The following is a 13,511-nucleotide window of genomic DNA, read 5'->3' on the forward strand; positions in this document are numbered from 1 at the left end:
GAGTTCTTTTTTGTGTTGCTGTAATTGTGTCATTTCTCGATGAGAAAGATTAGGCAACATTTAGTCACTTCTAGCCATGATGCTCAATTTATTTACGAATGTACCCTAGTTACTAGGGACCGTTTACGTTGGAGAACAAGATCTATTGTATGCCTATGTATTTGGGGAAGTCAAATCTGAAATAATGATGAAATTGCGTGTATCCAAAGTTAAAACTCGTGATTTGTCGCCCTCTGGTGTGTAAAAGATGCAAAAGCTTTCAGCACCAGGTATTCCCAGGCGGTCTCCCATCCAAGTACTGACCAGGAACGAGCCTGCTTGACTTCCGAGATCGGACGAGATCGGGCGTATTCAGGCTAGTATGGCCGTAAGCCAGGAAGGCTGTCCCTGACGCTCTACTTAAAGGGAAGGCAATATCCGTTTCTGCCGTTCATACTTACAGTTGAACTGTCTCTCTACTCTAAAGCCCGGGACACACCAGCGCGCCGCAGACAGTCCCTGCTAACACGCCACGTTGTGGCAACGTTGTGCGTTAGCTGGGGTGCCACACCAGACCGGAACTATATATTACAAAACGAACACATTTGTCTTGATAAAACAGCTGTAATTGAATGCCTGACACGCCAGTCAAGCGCAATCTTGAGAAGGTGTGCATTTCAGTAAGGATTTCAATTGACATGCAGTATGAAACTGAAAGGAGGTTGCATCACTATGATGCATAACATTGCATGTATTGTATTTTCAAGTGTGTGCATTCATCCTGTTGTCATTTTGTTTTGAAAGCAGAAGAATCATTCAACAGGTTGCTGAGACAAATGTAAACCAGTAAAACATATGAAGAGAAACAAACCTTGAATATAAGTTCAGTTGTTTAAACATTTGACAAACTATGGTGAGGGGGTAAGAAAACACACAAATCCAGCAGCTCCTGTATTTCAATACACCAGATCCCAATATTATTGGCGAGTCGGGTAGTCCATCATCACAGTTCGAGGGCAGGCATCATTTCAGTAATTTCATCCCGTTGCATTCACATGCGTGCCTTGAATGAGATTGAATGTTATCTTTACTCTCAAGTACGTACCCAAGTTTTACACTTTCGTGGTTTGCATGAATGGGAATGGAACCGTGTGTGTTGAATGATGCTCCTTGTGAGCACTGAACTTTGTCCGGTGGAGTTCCTTTTTTGTTGCTGTAATTGTGTCATTTCTTGATGAGAAAGATTAGGCAACATTTAGTCACTTCTAGCCATGATGCTCAATTTATTGACGAATGTATCCTAGTTACTAGGGACCGTTTACGTTGGAGAACAAGATCTATTGTATGCCTGTGTATTTGGGGAAGTCAAATCTGAAATAATGATGAAATTGCGTGTATCCAAAGTTAAAACTCGTGATTTGTCGCCCTCTGGTGTGTAAAAGATGCAAAAGCTTACAGCACCTGGTATTCCAAGGCAGTCTCCCATCCAAGTACTGACCAGGCCCGAGCCTGCTTAACTTCCGAGATCGGACAAGATCGGGCGTATTCAGGCTAGTATGGCCGTAAGCCAGGGAGGCTGTCCCTGACGCTCTACTTAAAGGGAAGGCAATATCCGTTTCTGCCGTTCATACTTACAGTTGAACTGTCTCTCTACTCTAATGCCCGGGACACACCAGCGCGCCGCAGACAGTCCCTGCTAACACGAAACGTTGTGGCAACGTTGTGCGTTAGTTGGGGTGCCACACCAGACCGGAACTATATTTTACAAAACGAACACATTGTCTTGATAATACAGCTGTAATTGAGTGCCTGACACGCCAGTCAAGCGCAATCTTGAGAAGGTGTGCATTTCAGTAAGGATTTCAATTGACATGCAGTATGAAACTGAAAGGAGGTTGCATCACTATGATGCATAACATTGCATGTATTGTATTTTCAAGTGTGTGCATTCATCCTGTTGTCATTTTGTTTTGAAAGCAGAAGAATCATTCAACAGGTTGCTGAGACAAATGTAAACCAGTAAAACATATGAAGAGAAACAAACCTTGAATATAAGTTCAGTTGTTTAAACATTTGACAAACTATGGTGAGGGGGTAAGAAAACACACAAATCCAGCAGCTCCTGTATTTCAATACACCAGAACCCAATATTATTGGCGAGTCGGGTAGTCCATCATCACAGTTCGAGGGCAGGCATCATTTCAGTAATTTCATCCCGTTGCATTCACATCCGTGCCTTGAATGAGATTGAATGTGATCTTTGCTCTCAAGTATGTTCCCAAGTTTTACACTTTCGTACTTTGCATGAATGGGAATGGAACCGTGTGTGTTGAATGAGGCTCCTTGTGAGCACTGAACTTTGTCCGGTGGAGTTCCTTTTTGTGTTGCTGTAATTGTGTCATTTCTTGATGAGAAAGATTAGGCAACATTTAGTCAATTCTAGCCATGATGCTCAAATTATTTACGAATGTACCCTAGTTACTAGGGACCGTTTACGTTGGAGAACAAGATCTATTGTATGCCTGTGTATTTGGGGAAGTCAAATCTGAAATAATGATGAAATTGCGTGTATCCAAAGTTAAAACTCGTGATTTGTCGCCCTCTGGTGTGTAAAAGATGCAAAAGCTTACAGCACCTGGTATTCCCAGGCAGTCTCCCATCCAAGTACTGACCAGGCCCGAGCCTGCTTAACTTCCGAGATCGTACGAGATCGGGCGTATTCAGGCTAGTATGGCCGTAAGCCAGGGAGGCTGTCCCTGACGCTCTACTTAAAGGGAAGGCAATATCCGTTTCTGCCGTTCATACTTACAGTTGAACTGTCTCTCTACTCTAAAGCCCGGGACACACCAGCGCGCCGCAGACAGTCCCTGCTAACACGAAACGTTGTGGCAACGTTGTGCGTTAGCTGGGGTGCCACACCAGACCGGAACTATATTTTACAAAACGAACACATTGTCTTGATAATACAGCTGTAATTGAGTGCCTGACACGCCAGTCAAGCGCAATCTTGAGAAGGTGTGCATTTCAGTAAGGATTTCAATTGACATGCAGTATGAAACTGAAAGGAGGTTGCATCACTATGATGCATAACATTGCATGTATTGTATTTTCAAGTGTGTGCATTCATCCTGTTGTCATTTTGTTTTGAAAGCAGAAGAATCATTCAACAGGTTGCTGAGACAAATGTAAACCAGTAAAACATATGAAGAGAAACAAACCTTGAATATAAGTTCAGTTGTTTAAACATTTGACAAACTATGGTGAGGGGGTAAGAAAACACACAAATCCAGCAGCTCCTGTATTTCAATACACCAGAACCCAATATTATTGGCGAGTCGGGTAGTCCATCATCACAGTTCGAGGGCAGGCATCATTTCAGTAATTTCATCCCGTTGCATTCACATCCGTGCCTTGAATGAGATTGAATGTGATCTTTGCTCTCAAGTATGTTCCCAAGTTTTACACTTTCGTGCTTTGCATGAATGGGAATGGAACCGTGTGTGTTGAATGAGGCTCCTTGTGAGCACTGAACTTTGTCCGGTGGAGTTCCTTTTTGTGTTGCTGTAATTGTGTCATTTCTTGATGAGAAAGATTAGGCAACATTTAGTCACTTCTAGCCATGATGCTCAATTTATTTACGAATGTACCCTAGTTACTAGGGACCGTTTACGTTGGAGAACAAAATGTATTGTATGCCTGTGTATTTGGGGAAGTCAAATCTGAAATAATGATGAAATTGTGTGTATCCAAAGTTAAAAATCGTGATTTGTCACCCTCTGGTGTGTCAAAGGTGCAAAAGCTTAAAGCACCTGGTATTCCCAGGCGGTCTCCTATTCAAGTACTGACCAGGCCCGAGCCTGCTTGGCTTCCGAGATCGGACGAGATCGGGCGTATTCAGGCTAGTATGGCCGTAAGCAAGTGAGACTTTCCCTGACGCTCTACTTAAAGGGAAGGCAATATCCGTTTCTGCCGTTCATACTTACAGTTGAACTGTCTCTCTACTCTAAAGCCCGGGACATACCAGCGTGTCGCAGAAAGTCCCTGCTAACACGCCACGTTGTGGCAACGTTGTGGCAAAGTTGTGCATTAGCTGGGGTGCCACACCAGACCGGAACTATATTTTACAAAACGATCACATTGTCTTGATAAAACAGCTGTAATTGAGTGCCTGACACGCCAGTCAAGCGCAATCTTGAGAAGGTGTGCATTTCAGTAAGGATATCAATTGACATGCAGTATGAAACTGAAAGGAGGTTGCATCACTATGATGCATAACATTGCATGTATTGTATTTTCAAGTGTGTGCATTCATCCTGTTGTCATTTTGTTTTGAAAGCAGAAGAATCATTCAACAGGTTGCTGAGACAAATGTAAACCAGTAAAACATATGAAGAGAAACAAACCTTGAATATAAGTTCAGTTGTTTAAACATTTGACAAACTATGGTGAGGGGGTAAGAAAACACACAAATCCAGCAGCTCCTGTATTTCAATACACCAGAACCCAATATTATTGGCGAGTCGGGTAGTCCATCATCACAGTTCGAGGGCAGGCATCATTTCAGTAATTTCATCCCGATGCATTCACATCCGTGCCTTGAATGAGATTGAATGTGATCTTTGCTCTCAAGTATGTTCCCAAGTTTTACACTTTCGTGCTTTGCATGAATTGGAATGGAACCATGTGTGTTGAATGAGGCTCCTTGTGAGCACTGAACTTTGTCCGGTGGAGTTCTTTTTGTGTTGCTGTAATTGTGTCATTTCTCGATGAGAAAGATTTGGCAACATTTAGTCACTTCTAGCCATGATGCTCAATTTATTGACGAATGTACCCTAGTTACTAGGGACCGTTTACGTTGGAGAACAAGATCTATTGTATGCCTGTGTATTTGGGGAAGTAAAACCTGAAATAATGATGAAATTGTGTGTATCCAAAGTTAAAACTCGTGATTTGTCGCCCTCTGGTGTGTAAAAGGTGCAAAAGCTTACAGCACCTGGTATTCCCAGGCGGTCTCCCATCCAAGTACTCACCAGGCCCAAGCCTGCTTGGCTTCCGAGATCGGACGAGATCGGGCGTATTCAGGCTAGTATGGCCGTGAGCCAGGGAGGCTGTCCCTGACGCTCTACTTAAAGGGAAGGCAATATCCGTTTCTGCCGATCATACTTACAGTTGAACTGTCTCTCTACTCTAAAGCCCGGGACACACCAGTGCGCCGCAGACAGTCCCTGCTAACACGCCACGTTGTGGCAACATTGTGGCAACGTTGTGCGTTAGCTGGGGTGCCACACTAGACCGGAACTATATTTTACAAAACGAACACATTGTCTTGATAATACAGCTGTAATTGAGTGCCTGACACGCCAGTCAAGCGCAATCTTGAGAAGGTGTGCATTTCAGTAAGGATTTCAATTGACATGCAGTATGAAACTGAAAGGAGGTTGCATCACTATGATGCATAACATTGCATGTATTGTATTTTCAAGTGTGTGCATTCATCCTGTTGTCATTTTGTTTTGAAAGCAGAAGAATCATTCAACAGGTTGCTGAGACAAATGTAAACCAGTAAAACATATGAAGAGAAACAAACCTTGAATATAAGTTCAGTTGTTTAAACATTTGACAAACTATGGTGAGGGGGTAAGAAAACACACAAATCCAGCAGCTCCTGTATTTCAATACACCAGAACCCAATATTATTGGCGAGTCGGGTAGTCCATCATCACAGTTCGAGGGCAGGCATCATTTCAGTAATTTCATCCCGTTGCATTCACATCCGTGCCTTGAATGAGATTGAATGTGATCTTTGCTCTCAAGTATGTTCCCAAGTTTTACACTTTCGTGCTTTGCATGAATGGGAATGGAACTGTGTGTGTTGAATGAGGCTCCTTGTGAGCACTGAACTTTGTCCGGTGGAGTTCCTTTTTGTGTTGCTGTAATTGTGTCATTTCTCGATGAGAAAGATTAGGCAACATTTAGTCACTTCTAGCCATGATGCTCAATTTATTTACGAATGTACCCTAGTTACTAGGGACCGTTTACGTTGGAGAACAAGATCTATTGTATGCCTGTGTATTTGGGGAAGTAAAATCTGAAATAATGATGAAATTGTGTGTATCCAAAGTTAAAACTCGTGATTTGTCGCCCTCTGGTGTGTAAAAGGTGCAAAAGCTTACAGCACCTGGTATTCCCAGGCGGTCTCCCATCCAAGTACTGACCAGGCCCGAGACTGCTTGGCTTCCGAGATCGGACGAGATCGGGCGTATTCAGGCTAGTATGGCCGTAAGCCAGGTAGGCTGTCCCTGACGCTCTACTTAAAGGGATGGCAATATCCGTTTCTGCCGTTCATACTTACAGTTGAACTGTCTCTCTACTCTAAAGCCCGGGACACACCAGTGCGCCGCAGACAGTCCCTGCTAACACGCCACGTTGTGGCAACGTTGTGGCAACGTTGTGCGTTAGCTGGGGTGCCACACCAGACCGGAACTATATTTTACAAAACGAACACATTGTCTTGATAAAACAGCTGTAATTGAGTGCCTGACACGCCAGTCAAGCGCAATCTTGAGAAGGTGTGCATTTCAGTAAGGATTTCAATTGACATGCAGTATGAAACTGAAAGGAGGTTGCATCACTATGATGCATAACATTGCATGTATTGTATTTTCAAGTGTGTGCATTCATCCTGTTGTCATTTTGTTTTGAAAGCAGAAGAATCATTCAACAGGTTGCTGAGACAAATGTAAACCAGTAAAACATATGAAGAGAAACAAACCTTGAATATAAGTTCAGTTGTTTAAACATTTGACAAACTATGGTGAGGGGTAAGAAAACACACAAATCCAGCAGCTCCTGTATTTCAATACACCAGAACCCAATATTATTGGCGAGTCGGGTAGTCCATCATCACAGTTCGAGGGCAGGCATCATTTCAGTAATTTCATCCCGTTGCATTCACATCCGTGCCTTGAATGAGATTGAATGTGATCTTTGCTCTCAAGTATGTTCCCAAGTTTTACACTTTCGTGCTTTGCATGAATGGGAATGGAACCGTGTGTGTTGAATGAGGCTCCTTGTGAGCACTGAACTTTGTCCGGTGGAGTTCTTTTTGTGTTGCTGTAATTGTGTCATTTCTCGATGAGAAAGATTAGGCAACATTTAGTCACTTCTAGCCATGATGCTCAATTTATTTACGAATGTACCCTAGTTACTAGGGACCGTTTACGTTGGAGAACAAGATCTATTGTATGCCTGTGTATTTGGGGAAGTAAAACCTGAAATAATGATGAAATTGTCTGTATCCCAAGTTAAAACTCGTGATTTGTCGCCCTCTGGTGTGTAAAAGGTGCAAAAGCTTACAGCACCTGGTATTCCCAGGCGGTCTCCCATCCAAGTACTGACCAGGCCCAAGCCTGCTTGGCTTCCGAGATCGGACGAGATCGGGCGTATTCAGGCTAGTATGGCCGTAAGCCAGGGAGGCTGTCCCTGACGCTTTACTTAAAGGGAAGGCAATATCCGTTTCTGCCGATCATACTTACAGTTGAACTGTCTCTCTACTCTAAAGCCCGGGACACACCAGTGCGCCGCAGACAGTCCCTGCTAACACGCCACGTTGTGGCAACGTTGTGGCAACGTTGTGCGTTAGCTGGGGTGCCACACCAGACCGGAACTATATATTACAAAACGAACACATTGTCTTGATAAAACAGCTGTAATTGAGTGCCTGACACGCCAGTCAAGCGCAATCTTGAGAAGGTGTGCATTTCAGTAAGGATTTCAATTGACATGCAGTATGAAACTGAAAGGAGGTTGCATCACTATGATGCATAACATTGCATGTATTGTATTTTCAAGTGTGTGCATTCATCCTGTTGTCATTTTGTTTTGAAAGTAGAAGAATCATTTTTGCTGAGGTTGCTGAGACAAATGTAAACCAGTAAAACATATGAAGAGAAACAAACCTTGAATATAAGTTCAGTTGTTTAAACATTTGACAAACTATGGTGAGGGGGTAAGAAAACACACAAATCCAGCAGCTCCTGTATTTCAATACACCAGAACCCAATATTATTGGCGAGTCGGGTAGTCCATCATCACAGTTCGAGGGCAGGCATCATTTCAGTAATTTCATCCCGTTGCATTCACATCCGTGCCTTGAATGAGATTGAATGTGATCTTTGCTCTCAAGTATGTTCCCAAGTTTTACACTTTCGTGCTTTGCATGAATGGGAATGGAACCGTGTGTGTTGAATGAGGCTCCTTGTGAGCACTGATCTTTGTCCGGTGGAGTTCCTTTTTGTGTTGCTGTAATTGTGTCATTTCTCGATGAGAAAGATTAGGCAACATTTAGTCACTTCTAGCCATGATGCTCAATTTATTTACGAATGTACCCTAGTTACTAGGGACCGTTTACGTTGGAGAACAAGATCTATTGTATGCCTGTGTATTCGGGGAAGTCAAATCTGAAATAATGATGAAATTGCGTGTATCCAAAGTTAAAACTCGTGATTTGTCGCCCTCTGGTGTGTAAAAGATGCAAAAGCTTACAGCACCTGGTATTCCCAGGCGGTCTCCCATTCAAGTACTGACCAGGCCCGAGCCTGCTTAGCTTCCGAGATCGGGCGTATTCAGGCTAGTATGGCCGTAAGCCAGGGAGGCTGTCCCTGACGCTCTACTTAAAGGGAAGGCAATATCCGTTTCTGCCGCTCATACTTGCAAATGAACTGTCTCTCTACTCTAAAGTCCGGGACACACCAGCGCGCCGCAGACAGTCCCTGCTAACACGAAACTTTGTGGCAACGTTGTGGCAACGTTGTGCGTTAGCTGGGGTGCCACACCAGACCGGAACTATATTTTACAAAACGAACACATTGTCTTGATAAAACAGCTGTAATTGAGTGCCTGACACGCCAGTCAAGCGCAATCTTGAGAAGGTGTGCATTTCAGTAAGGATTTCAATTGACATGCAGTATGAAACTGAAAGGAGGTTGCATCACTATGATGCATAACATTGCATGTATTATATTTTCAAGTGTGTGCATTCATCCTGTTGTCATTTTGTTTTGAAAGCAGAAGAATCATTCAACAGGTTGCTGAGACAAATGTAAACCAGTAAAACATATGAAGAGAAACAAACCTTGAATATAAGTTCAGTTGTTTAAACATTTGACAAACTATGGTGAGGGGGTAAGAAAACACACAAATCCAGCAGCTCCTGTATTTCAATACACCAGAACCCAATATTATTGGCGAGTCTGGTAGTCCATCATCACAGTTCGAGGGCAGGCATCATTTCAGTAATTTCATCCCGTTGCATTCACATCCGTGCCTTGAATGAGATTGAATGTGATCTTTGCTCTCAAGTATGTTCCCAAGTTTTACACTTTCGTGCTTTGCATGAATGGGAATGGAACCGTGTGTGTTGAATGAGGCTCCTTGTGAGCACTGAACTTTGTCCGGTGGAGTTCCTTTTTGTGTTGCTGTAATTGTGTAATTTCTCGATGAGAAAGATTAGGCAACATTTAGTCACTTCTAGCCATGATGCTCAATTTATTTACGAATGTACCCTAGTTACTAGGGACCGTTTACGTTGGAGAACAAGATCTATTGTATGCCTGTGTATTCGGGGAAGTCAAATCTGAAATAATGATGAAATTGCGTGTATCCAAAGTTAAAACTCGTGATTTGTCGCCCTCTGGTGTGTAAAAGATGCAAAAGCTTACAGCACCTGGTATTCCCAGGCGGTCTCCCATCCAAGTACTGACCAGGCCCGAGCCTGCTTAGCTTCCGAGATCGGACGAGATCGGGCGTATTCAGGCTAGTATGGCCGTAAGCCAGGGAAGCTGTCCCTGACGCTCTACTTAAAGGGAAGGCAATATCCGTTTCTGCCGCTCATACTTGCAGTTGAACTGTCTCTCTACTCTAAAGTCCGGGACACACCAGCGCGCCGCAGACAGTCCCTGCTAACACGAAACGTTGTGGCAACGTTGTGCGTTAGCTGGGGTGCCACACCAGACCGGAACTATATATTACAAAACGAACACATTGTCTTGATAAAACAGCTGTAATTGAGTGCCTGACACGCCAGTCAAGCGCAATCTTGAGAAGGTGTGCATTTCAGTAAGGATTTCAATTGACATGCAGTATGAAACTGAAAGGAGGTTGCATCACTATGATGCATAACATTGCATGTATTGTATTTTCAAGTGTGTGCATTCATCCTGTTGTCATTTTGTTTTGAAAGCAGAAGAATCATTCAACAGGTTGCTGAGACAAATGTAAACCAGTAAAACATATGAAGAGAAACAAACCTTGAATATAAGTTCAGTTGTTTAAACATTTGACAAACTATGGTGAGGGGGTAAGAAAACACACAAATCCAGCAGCTCCTGTATTTCAATACACCAGAACCCAATATTATTGGCGAGTCGGGTAGTCCATCATCACAGTTCGAGGGCAGGCATCATTTCAGTAATTTCATCCCGTTGCATTCACATCCGTGCCTTGAATGAGATTGAATGTGATCTTTGCTCTCAAGTATGTTCCCAAGTTTTACACTTTCGTGCTTTGCATGAATGGGAATGGAACCGTGTGTGTTGAATGAGGCTCCTTGTGAGCACTGAACTTTGTCCGGTGGAGTTCCTTTTTGTGTTGCTGTAATTGTGTCATTTCTCGATGAGAAAGATTAGGCAACATTTAGTCACTTCTAGCCATGATGCTCAATTTATTTACGAATGTACCCTAGTTACTAGGGACCGTTTACGTTGGAGAACAAGATCTATTGTATGCCTGTGTATTCGGGGAAGTCAAATCTGAAATAATGATGAAATTGCGTGTATCCAAAGTTAAAACTCGTGATTTGTCGCCCTCTGGTGTGTAAAAGATGCAAAAGCTTACAGCACCTGGTATTCCCAGGCGGTCTCCCATCCAAGTACTGACCAGGCCCGAGCCTGCTTAGCTTCCGAGATCGGACGAGATCGGGCGTATTCAGGCTAGTATGGCCGTAAGCCAGGGAAGCTGTCCCTGACGCTCTACTTAAAGGGAAGGCAATATCCGATTCTGCCGCTCATACTTGCAGTTGAACTGTCTCTCTACTCTAAAGTCCGGGACACACCAGCGCGCCGCAGACAGTCCCTGCTAACACGAAACGTTGTGGCAACGTTGTGTGTTAGCTGGGGTGCCACACCAGACCGGAACTATATATTACAAAACGAACACATTGTCTTGATAAAACAGCTGTAATTGAGTGCCTGACACGCCAGTCAAGCGCAATCTTGAGAAGGTGTGCATTTCAGTAAGGATTTCAATTGACATGCAGTATGAAACTGAAAGGAGGTTGCATCACTATGATGCATAACATTGCATGTATTGTATTTTCAAGTGTGTGCATTCATCCTGTTGTCATTTTGTTTTGAAAGTAGAAGAATCATTTTTGCTGAGGTTGCTGAGACAAATGTAAACCAGTAAAACATATGAAGAGAAACAAACCTTGAATATAAGTTCAGTTGTTTAAACATTTGACAAACTATGGTGAGGGGGTAAGAAAACACACAAATCCAGCAGCTCCTGTATTTCAATACACCAGAACCCAATATTATTGGCGAGTCGGGTAGTCCATCATCACAGTTCGAGGGCAGGCATCATTTCAGTAATTTCATCCCGTTGCATTCACATCCGTGCCTTGAATGAGATTGAATGTGATCTTTGCTCTCAAGTATGTTCCCAAGTTTTACACTTTCGTGCTTTGCATGAATGGGAATGGAACCATGTGTGTTGAATGAGGCTCCTTGTGAGCACTGAACTTTGTCCGGTGGAGTTCCTTTTTGTGTTGCTGTAATTGTGTCATTTCTCGATGAGAAAGATTAGGCAACATTTAGTCACTTCTAGCCATGATGCTCAATTTATTTATGAATGTACCCTAGTTACTAGGGACCGTTTACGTTGGAGAACAAGATCTATTGTATGCCTGTGTATTTGGGGAAGTCAAATCTGAAATAATGATGAAATTGCGTGTATCCAAAGTTAAAACTCGTGATTTGTCGCCCTCTGGTGTGTAAAAGATGCAAAAGCTTACAGCACCTGGTATTCCCAGTCGGTCTCCCATCCAAGTACTGACCAGGCCCGAGCCTGCTTAGCTTCCGAGATCGGACGAGATCGGGCGTATTCAGGCTAGTATGGCCGTAAGCCAGGGAGGCTGTCCCTGACGCTCTACTTAAAGGGAAGGCAATATCCGTTTCTGCCGTTCATACTTACAGTTGAACTGTCTCTCTACTCTAAAGCCCGGGACACACCAGCGCACCGCAGACAGTCCCTGCTAACACGCCACGTTGTGGCAACATTGTGGCAACGTTGTGCGTTAGCTGGGGTGCCACACCAGACCGGAACTATATATTACAAAACGAACACATTGTCTTGATAAAACAGCTGTAATTGAGTGCCTGACACGCCAGTCAAGCGCAATCTTGAGAAGGTGTGCATTTCAGTAAGGATTTCAATTGACATGCAGTATGAAACTGAAAGGAGGTTGCATCACTATGATGCATAACATTGCATGTATTGTATTTTCAAGTGTGTGCATTCATCCTGTTGTCATTTTGTTTTGAAAGTAGAAGAATCATTTTTGCTGAGGTTGCTGAGACAAATGTAAACCAGTAAAACATATGAAGAGAAACAAACCTTGAATATAAGTTCAGTTGTTTAAACATTTGACAAACTATGGTGAGGGGGTAAGAAAACACACAAATCCAGCAGCTCCTGTATTTCAATACACCAGAACCCAATATTATTGGCGAGTCGGGTAGTCCATCATCACAGTTCGAGGGCAGGCATCATTTCAGTAATTTCATCCCGTTGCATTCACATCCGTGCCTTGAATGAGATTGAATGTGATCTTTGCTCTCAAGTATGTTCCCAAGTTTTACACTTTCGTGCTTTGCATGAATGGGAATGGAACCGTGTGTGTTGAATGAAGCTCCTTGTGAGCACTGAACTTTGTCCGGTGGAGTTCCTTTTTGTGTTGCTGTAATTGTGTCATTTCTCGATGAGAAAGATTAGGCAACATTTAGTCACTTCTAGCCATGATGCTCAATTTATTTACGAATGTACCCTAGTTACTAGGGACCGTTTACGTTGGAGAACAAGATCTATTGTATGCCTGTGTATTTGGGGAAGTCAAATCTGAAATAATGATGAAATTGCGTGTATCCAAAGTTAAAACTTGTGATTTGTCGCCCTCTGGTGTGTAAAAGATGCAAAAGCTTACAGCACCTGGTATTCCCAGGCGGTCTCCCATCCAAGTACTGACCAGGCCCGAGCCTGCTTAGCTTCCGAGATCGGACGAGATCGGGCGTATTCAGGCTAGTATGGCCGTAAGCCAGGGAGGCTGTCCCTGACGCTCTACTTAAAGGGAAGGCAATATCCGTTTCTGCCGTTCATACTTACAGTTGAACTGTCTCTCTACTCTAAAGCCCGGGACACACCAGCGCGCCGCAGACAGTCCCTGCTAACACGCCACGTTGTGGCAACATTGTGGCAAC

At 43.4% G+C, this 13,511-nt stretch overlaps 11 non-coding genes and 1 pseudogene across 11 annotated transcripts; all 12 read right to left on the reverse strand.

Annotated features, from left to right (window-relative positions):
• Window positions 1-254: 254 nt before the first annotated feature.
• On the reverse strand, window positions 255-373 carry LOC136736837 (5S ribosomal RNA). Its single transcript, XR_010811883.1, has one exon. It is a non-coding gene; the product is annotated as a 5S ribosomal RNA (ribosomal RNA).
• Window positions 374-1,428: 1,055 nt separating this feature from the next.
• Window positions 1,429-1,547, reverse strand: LOC136736728 (5S ribosomal RNA). The gene has a single exon (XR_010811784.1). It is a non-coding gene; the product is annotated as a 5S ribosomal RNA (ribosomal RNA).
• A 1,055-nt stretch (window positions 1,548-2,602) lies between these two features.
• LOC136737310 (5S ribosomal RNA) lies at window positions 2,603-2,721 on the reverse strand. Its single transcript, XR_010812274.1, has one exon. It is a non-coding gene; the product is annotated as a 5S ribosomal RNA (ribosomal RNA).
• A 1,055-nt stretch (window positions 2,722-3,776) lies between these two features.
• LOC136736820 (5S ribosomal RNA) lies at window positions 3,777-3,895 on the reverse strand. The gene has a single exon (XR_010811869.1). It is a non-coding gene; the product is annotated as a 5S ribosomal RNA (ribosomal RNA).
• Window positions 3,896-4,960: 1,065 nt separating this feature from the next.
• On the reverse strand, window positions 4,961-5,079 carry LOC136737416 (5S ribosomal RNA). The gene has a single exon (XR_010812377.1). It is a non-coding gene; the product is annotated as a 5S ribosomal RNA (ribosomal RNA).
• A 1,066-nt stretch (window positions 5,080-6,145) lies between these two features.
• On the reverse strand, window positions 6,146-6,264 carry LOC136736679 (5S ribosomal RNA). Its single transcript, XR_010811737.1, has one exon. It is a non-coding gene; the product is annotated as a 5S ribosomal RNA (ribosomal RNA).
• A 1,064-nt stretch (window positions 6,265-7,328) lies between these two features.
• On the reverse strand, window positions 7,329-7,447 carry LOC136737115 (5S ribosomal RNA). The gene has a single exon (XR_010812087.1). It is a non-coding gene; the product is annotated as a 5S ribosomal RNA (ribosomal RNA).
• Window positions 7,448-8,516: 1,069 nt separating this feature from the next.
• LOC136736905 (uncharacterized) lies at window positions 8,517-8,625 on the reverse strand (annotated as a pseudogene).
• A 1,066-nt stretch (window positions 8,626-9,691) lies between these two features.
• LOC136736939 (5S ribosomal RNA) lies at window positions 9,692-9,810 on the reverse strand. Its single transcript, XR_010811918.1, has one exon. It is a non-coding gene; the product is annotated as a 5S ribosomal RNA (ribosomal RNA).
• A 1,055-nt stretch (window positions 9,811-10,865) lies between these two features.
• LOC136736940 (5S ribosomal RNA) lies at window positions 10,866-10,984 on the reverse strand. Its single transcript, XR_010811919.1, has one exon. It is a non-coding gene; the product is annotated as a 5S ribosomal RNA (ribosomal RNA).
• Window positions 10,985-12,042: 1,058 nt separating this feature from the next.
• Window positions 12,043-12,161, reverse strand: LOC136737205 (5S ribosomal RNA). Its single transcript, XR_010812171.1, has one exon. It is a non-coding gene; the product is annotated as a 5S ribosomal RNA (ribosomal RNA).
• Window positions 12,162-13,230: 1,069 nt separating this feature from the next.
• On the reverse strand, window positions 13,231-13,349 carry LOC136736941 (5S ribosomal RNA). Its single transcript, XR_010811920.1, has one exon. It is a non-coding gene; the product is annotated as a 5S ribosomal RNA (ribosomal RNA).
• Window positions 13,350-13,511: the final 162 nt, after the last annotated feature.

Source organism: Amia ocellicauda, unplaced genomic scaffold (assembly GCF_036373705.1).
Source record: "Amia ocellicauda isolate fAmiCal2 unplaced genomic scaffold, fAmiCal2.hap1 HAP1_SCAFFOLD_47, whole genome shotgun sequence".
NCBI classification, from domain to species: Eukaryota; Metazoa; Chordata; class Actinopteri; order Amiiformes; family Amiidae; genus Amia; species Amia ocellicauda.